General features: G+C 47.3%; 1 protein-coding gene across 5 annotated transcripts in view; it reads right to left on the bottom strand.

Annotated features, from left to right (window-relative positions):
• The window catches only part of SFXN1 (sideroflexin 1), a 40,528-nt gene extending 34,974 nt beyond the window's left edge, over positions 1-5,554 (bottom strand). For all 5 annotated transcript variants that reach the window (XR_005358153.1, XM_038534722.1, XM_038534719.1 and 2 more), the window contains exon 1: positions 5,500-5,554. The gene's annotated coding sequence lies outside the window, so the exon portion shown is untranslated. The remainder of the gene's footprint in view (positions 1-5,499) is intronic.
• Between the last annotated feature and the right edge of the window lie 2,394 nt (positions 5,555-7,948).

Raw genomic sequence — 7,948 nt, forward strand, 5'->3', positions numbered from 1 at the left:
AGGAAAATAACTTAAAATTCAATCTTTTGGCTAAGGTTTTGTATAAATACAATCTCATGGAGCCTCATCAAAATAAATTTCTCCAAGTCTTTTTATTCATTCATTCATAAACAAAATTACTTTATACATTCAATATTCACTGAAGACCTCTCTTGTACCCAACACTGGCTTGATCCTGGGTTTGGAAAGACCCAACACACAGTAAACAATAAGTTGAAAAACAAACATATTTTAATAAATACAACCTGTATTTCCCCCAAAAAAACTTGTAGACATGCTTCACACATAAAGCTCATTGTGTATGGACATCATCCAACTCTGTTGATAAAGTTTTCAACTGAGTTATCAGATCACTAATCTTGCAGAATGTCTCTGGTATCCAAATCCATACACAGTTTTCAAAAATACTTTTCAAAAAAATAGCAGTAAGCCTGCTCTGAAATCCACAATAACTAAGTCATAGAGTTTATAAGCTTTTTAAGATTTATTTTGAGAGACATAGCACACATGTAGGGTGAGGGGTAGAGGGAGAGGGTAGTCTAAGCAGACTCCTCACTGAGTGTAGAGCCCAATACAGGGCTCGATCTCATGACCCTGAGATCATGACCTGAGCTAAAACCAAGAGTTGGTTGCTCAACCAGCTGTGCCACCCAGGTGCTCTGAGTTTTTGAGCTTTTAAAACAATGAGTGGCATGATAAAGATCTTCTACTCGTAATACACTAATACATCACTTATTACAGGCCTACTGTCAATGTTAATGAACTCCATATTTACCCAAGTCATTATTTAAACTACATCACAATCTTTATGAACAAATCTGGGAGGGCATTTCTGCCTTCCTTGTAGGTTAGATGTCACACAGTCAGTGCACAGCTATGCAAGGGTGAAGGCCACCCTGGTTCCTAGGCCCAGGACTACCTCCCACCACATATATGAGCTTCATGGCTTGTGAAGTCTACATGAATTAGGAAATGGTGATCAGTTTCATTTCCAGATAAGTTCACTGGATGATTGGTTAGCTGAGCTTGAATTCCTGGCTCCAAGCTGTACCTTCCTAACTGTCCTGTAACTGGGGATTCCTGGATGGAGGGACTGAGAGAAGCGGTGTATACTGGTCAGGTGACTGTGTTTATGGAGACAACAGATCCAAGTTCACATCCCAGCTCCACCAATGACTCTATAACCTTGTACATATTGGCCCACAGCTCCAAGTTTCTGTATCTTTATCACCAAAATTAGGATACTACTTAGTAATAACCACTAATTTAATAACCATTTATTCTAAGACCTTTCCTTATATATTTATCTCATCTAACTCTCGTAATAGTTCAGTTTCCAAGGGTGGGTAGCTAACTTACTGAAGTAAGTAAGGGATGCCTGAATGTGAACCTTAGTTGTCTAGCTCCAGAACTCTGCTCCCTGGAGAGGTAGCTGTGACCAGGAAAGTATTTCCCTAGAGATTCCGATTCAGGAGATCTATGGTGGCCTAGGAATTAGATTTTTAAGAAGTACACCAGGGGTATCCTATAATCAGGTAAGTTTGGGGAAATTATGTTGGAGAGAACTGCATAAAATAATAAATAAATAATGACCAAATACCCTGCCAGCTGAGGGAAGATGCTTACCCTCTTGCAGGGCCAGTATGGATATTTAAATGACTCCCTGGACATTAATGCTGGTTGCTGGACCTGTTCTTTCTGGCAGGTTCCTGTTGAGAGGAGCTGCCTGGTCCTGTGAGCACCTACCCTGATGGCATATGGAATCAGAACTGGACTGGATCAAATACAGTGTGGATTGGAGTCCTGGCTCTTTCACTTCCTTTCTAGGCATGTCACCATGTGAGTCACTTCACATCTCTGAGCCTCAAAATTTTTGTCTAATAAAATGGAGGAGAGAGTTGGCTCACAGAGTATGATTAGTAAGCTGAGGTGTACAAGACAACTTTTAAACCTTTATTAATTGTAAAATGCTAACCAAAGGTAGGGAACATTTCTAAGAAGCCACTTGCCCATGAGTGGAAGCTCTTGTCCTCACTGGCTAAAGTCCCGCCCATAAATACAGTCGCTGGTGGCAGTGGTGGTGATGGGGTTGGGGTAGAAATGGACTGGCGCCTGGCTGCCTGAAGAAGATGATATGTCTAACAAAAATAACTTTTCACCAGGATAAACTTTATTCTCCAACTTTTAGCTACATGCCGAGTAAATGCTTAAACTGGAAAAAAATTCTCCCAAACTTTTGCAGGTAACATCAGCACAGAATGTGCTTTTCATCAGGGTCTTAGTAATAAAGACCTTTAACCCTGGCTAAAGATTAACAATGGAAATTAAATTATTAAACTGGAATCTTGCTGGTGATTAAAACAATTTTGAAAGAGGTTTGAAAGAAAGTCTGGTTGCCCTGGTTTGTTTAGTTAGAGCCAGGCAGGTGTGAAACACCCTGCCAAAGTCGCTATCTGGGGGACATGACTGAGTGCCCATTATGTGCCAGACACTAGGTTTTCCTGGCATTATTAGATGCCAAATCCTCATTTCAGTCCTCCAAGAAAACATCTCTTGTTTTGTAGAGCTGCTCAGAAAAATCAAGCATCACATCCAAGATGGCAGAGCCAGGAAGTGGTCCTTCTGCCTGACTTTCTGCCACGCTTCTGACCCATAGGAGGCCAGAGGTGATGTGGCTATCAAAGGCAATTATCCTAACTCAAGGAGCATTAGTAAATGCCACATTTATTAATTTGTTTGGCTTTGGGCTGGTTGTCCACACACTGCATTCCTTTCTCATGGGCGTGGCCACACAGGAGATCAAACTCTAGACCAGAAAGTTGAATCCTAGGCAAAGAACTAGACTCCTGCAAAGCAAGTTTCCACTTATCAATGGCTTTGTGGCACATACTCTCCTCTATTCCAGGGGGCTTTTCTAGAATCAAGAAGACATGGAGAATTATTGCCTTCTGTCTCCTTGCCAGCATCCTCCACACCCCCTATCTCCCATTCCACAATGTAGATCCCACTCTTGGATTGGTTTGAAGACATCCTAATGACAATGCAATCATCGGCTGTATTCCAGTCCACAAGATCAACTTTGGGCTTGGGTTGAATTCCTTAGGATGGATGATGTTCTCACCTATTTTTTTTTTTTTTAATTCTATTGGTTTTTACTCGAGATGGTGGCATCGGCTTATAAAAATGTTAAAATACTGCCAGACTGTAGTATTTTGGATTATTCAGTTGAGTGTTTTACCACCCACTTTAAATAGTCAAATCATGGACACCTGGTGGCTCAAGGGTTGAGCATCTGCCTTTGGTTCAGGGCGTGACCCTGGGGTTCTAGGTTCAAGTCCCACATTGGGTTCCCCGCAGAGGGAGCCTGCTTCTCCCTCTGCTGTGTCTCTGCCTCTCTCTCTGTGTCTCTCATGAATAAATAAAATCTTTAAAAAAAATAAAGACTCAAATCAAATTACATATACTGTCTCTGAAAACATCTGACAAATAGTTAACTAAACATAACTTTGAACTTTGTATAATTAAGTATAGGTTTGATACTTATTTTAACTTAACAATTTTTCACGTTCTAAATAAGTCAGCCCTTTTTTTAATGACTTTTTGCTACTGATTTCTTACCTTTAACCTCACACCAAAGGTCAGTTCCACCCATGATTATATTCCAACTAAATATATCTGATCATTGTTTGCACAGGAGGAAGGACATAGATGCCCTATTGTATTCTAAGGTACTGGACAGCAAAAACGTTGGATGATAGACATGCTTTTAAGGTCATTGCTGCTCTGGCTGTCCTGTAAGCTTTCTCCCCAGGAAGTAAGGAAGGAGAGGGATGCTTCTTCCCAGTTGGCACCTCTCTATACCCATCTGTATGAGATTTCCTAAAATTTCTACAGGGTATTCAGAGGATCCTAATATCTGACTGATCATGAAATACAGCCAACCTTTGCTGCTACACAGACTCCTCTTTGACAACTACAACCATGGATACTGTCCCTTTCCTGAGGACCCATGGGGCTTAAAACCTGCACACTCAATCTAATACTTGAATGCATACTTTGAGCAATTATACATAGGGCTAGGCTAGATAGGAACTGATAGACCTTTCCTTCCAAACTGTCATTTTTGCAAGCCAGACACTTGCAGTCCTAAGGGGAGAAAGGAACCTGCTTAAGGTCCCAGGACTTCTTGATAGAGTCTCCACCCATCCTCCCAAGGAGTTCCTCTCTCAAATATCTTGTATGTCAAGTCTGAGTCTGGCACCCTAAGCGCTGCAAAGCCTCTTTATTTACCTGCATACCCACTTTCCACCTATTATAATACCTGGAAGCTGGTATGATACTGAAAACTGTCCTACCTGGGGGTAGGAGAATGAAAGAGAAAATCAAGAGGTGGGTGCCCAAGTCAGAATCTAGAGGGCAAGGCAGAAGAGAGATGATGAGTTTGGGAAAAGTACAAACAAAATGCAGTGGGGGTTCAGAAGGCAGTTGTCCCTGAAGTGGTTAAGTGCCTCCTGAGCTCTGAAGTCACTCAGAAGTAGCCTTTTTCATTCAAGCACTCAACAAATCCTCACCGAGGGCCTACCTGGTACGGGCAATTGTTGGATGCAGGGACAGGTAAGTGAGCAAGACAAACGTAGGCCCCGATCACAGGATGGTCATAAAAGGAGCAAGGACACGGTTAATTTTTCAACTGATGAGAAACGCTAATAAAGGAAAATCCCAGGGACAGTCTACGGTGCCCCCACGAGGGGGCAATTTTAAACAGCACAGTCAAAGAAAAGCATCTTTGGGCAAGTAACGTTTAAGCGGAGACCTGGCCCTGCTCTACAGACGCCCGCTGCGTGACCTCTTGCATCGGGATGATGGAGGTCGAACCGAGAGCCTCACAGGGCTGGGAGGATGGAGAAGTGCAGGGACCTACGTCGCTGCCCCGGCTGTCACTCTGCAAAGGTTGAGGCCTGTGCCCTGGGGAAAGGCCGACGGAGCACCGCGGCGCAGGCTCCGTCCGGGACCCCCGGCTCCCTCGCTCGCTCCCGCAAAGTTGCGAGTTCCGGGGCGGGGCCGGCTGCTCTGTCCGACCCGGCGCGGCGGCCCGGGGCCCGGAAGGCGGGGGCCGGGGGTCGGCAGCGCCGGTCGCCGCGGTCACTCGCGCCCGCAGCGCGGCGCCGGTCCCCGCGGCAGCCATTTTGGGCCCTCACGGCGGGGGCTGCGGTCACGCGGCGGCGGGCGCGGCGGGCGGGGGGGGCGGGGGCACGAGCCCCCTCCCGGCCCGGGCAGGGCAGGGCGCGCTGCACCGGCCGGGCTCGGGGCCCTCCGCCGCAGGCCGGGATGCTGCAGGCGGGGGCTGCCCGGCGCGGGCGGCCAGGGGTCCCCGGGATGCGGCGGACCCCGCCCGAGAGCCGCCGGCACAGGGTCCCCGCGGGCGCGCGTGCCCGCCGCCCCCCCCCCCTCCGCGGGCTCCCCGCGCGCTCGCCACCCGGCCCGGCGCCCGCGACTCACCGCTCCCGCCGCTCCCCGCCGCTCCCGCCGCCGCCGGAAGGCTCCTCCCGCCGGAGCGGCCCGCGCGCGCCTCGGAGCGCCCCGTGCGGAGCGCGGCGGCCGCGTGGAGCCCCGGGCCCGCCCCCGAGTCGCGGCGCCCTCCGCCCCGCCCCCCCGCCCCGCCCCCCGCAGCCCCGCCCCGCCCCGCGGGCCCTCCCGGCTCAGGCGGCGCCCGCGCTTTCCCCCGCGGGTTCCCTGACGCGACTGCGCTTTGCTCCACCGTTTCTTTCTTGCCCGGCCCTTGCAGAGAGCCCGCGGCCGCTCCTTCGCTCGCTCACTTGTGCATTTAGACCCGTGTTTCCCAAAGTGTGCCGTCTGGCCCCGTGCGGCCACGACACAATTTTAGGCCGTGCAGGTGCCACGAACTGATTTATGGCTCTAAAAGAACGGCTCCGACTACTGGGTGGAGAACAGGCTCCAGGGGAGGCCATGTGGAGGCCCAAGGAGGCCAGGAGGGAGGCCACTCTGGTTAACCAGGATATAATAGGATGGGGGCTGGACCAGCCTGGTAGGGTGGTGAGAGTTACCGCGTTCTGAGAGTATCCTGTATCCTGCGGGCAGGTGAAATCTACTGTATGGTGAAAAACATCATGCTCATGGAGAAGATTCCATTTGTAAAGTCATAAATTCTTACCCAAATAACCTATAAATATAAATCAACTCCAAACAAGATTCTAACAAACCTAGCGTGTATGAGTGTGTACAACTTGATAAGATGACTTTAAAGTGTATACGGAAAAATAAAGAACCAGAAATAGCCAAAACAATTTTGAAGAAAAAGAGCAAGGTTAAGGTGACGCATCCTACAAATACAGGGAGGTAGTGAGTTTGTGCAGGGATGAACAGAGAGCTTAGTGCAGCCACATAGAGATACCTGACATGGACCCAGAATCAGGAATGTGCTCTGAGCTGGCATCCCAAGGGACGGGGCAAGGATAAATATTCACTAAATAATGCTGGGGCAACTGAATCCCTACCTTATATCATACAAAACAGCTCTGGATGGATTAAAGACTGAAGTGTGAGAAACAAAACTCCCAAGTTTTTAACAGACTCTGTTGGAGGGTATGTTTATGACCCTGGGATAAGGAGGCATTCTTTTTTTTTTTTTTAATTGTTTAATTTTATTTTTTTATTGGAGTTCAATTTGCCAACATATAGCATAACACCCAGTGCTCATCCCACCAAGTGCCCCCCTCAGTGTCCATCACCCAATCACCCCAAACCCCGCCCCCCCCACCTCTCCTACCACTACCTCTTGCTCATTTCCCAGAGTTAGGTGTCTCTCATGTTTTGTTACATAAGGAGGCATTCTTAAATAAACACAAAGTACAAAATACAAAGGAAAGATTGAAAAGTTAGACCTCATTAAAACTCAAAAATCATACTCACTGATGGTAGTAAAGAAAAGTGAAAAGTTCACGGACTGGGAGGAAATATTTTCAATGCATGGATATGGCAAAGAATGCCTCTCCAGAAAATACTACAAAAAAACATTTACAAACTAGGAAGACGAAATAACCCAATGGAAAGACATACAAAAATCATGAATATACAATTCACAGAGAAGGAAAAACAAATGGACCCCATACATAAGTAAAGATATTCAAACTGGTCAGTCATTTGGGCACTCAGTCTAGGTTTCACCAATAGCTTTCTGGTGACACTCTTTATCCTCAGAATTCCTACGAATGTTGAACCACTTTTTGTTCTTTACCATACCCTGTGCCAACTGTTTGTCGCAAAAAGGTTAAAAAAAAAAAGTCACTCCCTCGCGAGCTGTTTGGCAAGGAGATAGACATGTAAACAAGTAATTACAGGAAACAGGGATCCCTGGGTGGCACAGCAGTTTGGCGCCTGCCTTTGGCCCGGGGCGCGATCCTGGAGACCCGGGATCGAATCCCAGGTCAGGCTCCCTGCATGGAGCCTGCTTCTCCCTCTGCCTGTGTCTCTGCCTCTCTGTCTCTCTCTGTGTGACTATCACGAATAAATAAATAAAATCTTTAAAAAAAAAAGTAATTACAGGAAACGATTACAATTCAATGTAAAAGCTGCAACAGTATAATGTCAGCTGTATAGCTAAGTGCTGGAGAGCTTGGAGGAAGGACTGCCTAGCTTGCCTGCAGAATCAGGCTGCAAGAGAGGGATAGCAGATGCAGAATGTATCAGTTATCTGTTGCTACAGTAATGTCACAGCACAACCACAAAACCTCAGGAGTATACAACAAGGAACTTAATTATTGTTCTGCAGTCTATGTTGACTGGCAGTTGTGCTGATAGAAGCTGGGCTCAGCGAGGCTTACTCATATGTCTGGTCAGCTATGGGCTGTGAGTGACTTTGTGGATCTTAGCAGGGCTCTCACCTGTCTGGGGCCTCAGCTGGAACAAGTGAACCCAAAAGGGGGTGGAG

This window comes from Canis lupus, chromosome 4 (genome assembly GCF_011100685.1).
Source record: "Canis lupus familiaris isolate Mischka breed German Shepherd chromosome 4, alternate assembly UU_Cfam_GSD_1.0, whole genome shotgun sequence".
NCBI classification, from domain to species: Eukaryota; Metazoa; Chordata; class Mammalia; order Carnivora; family Canidae; genus Canis; species Canis lupus.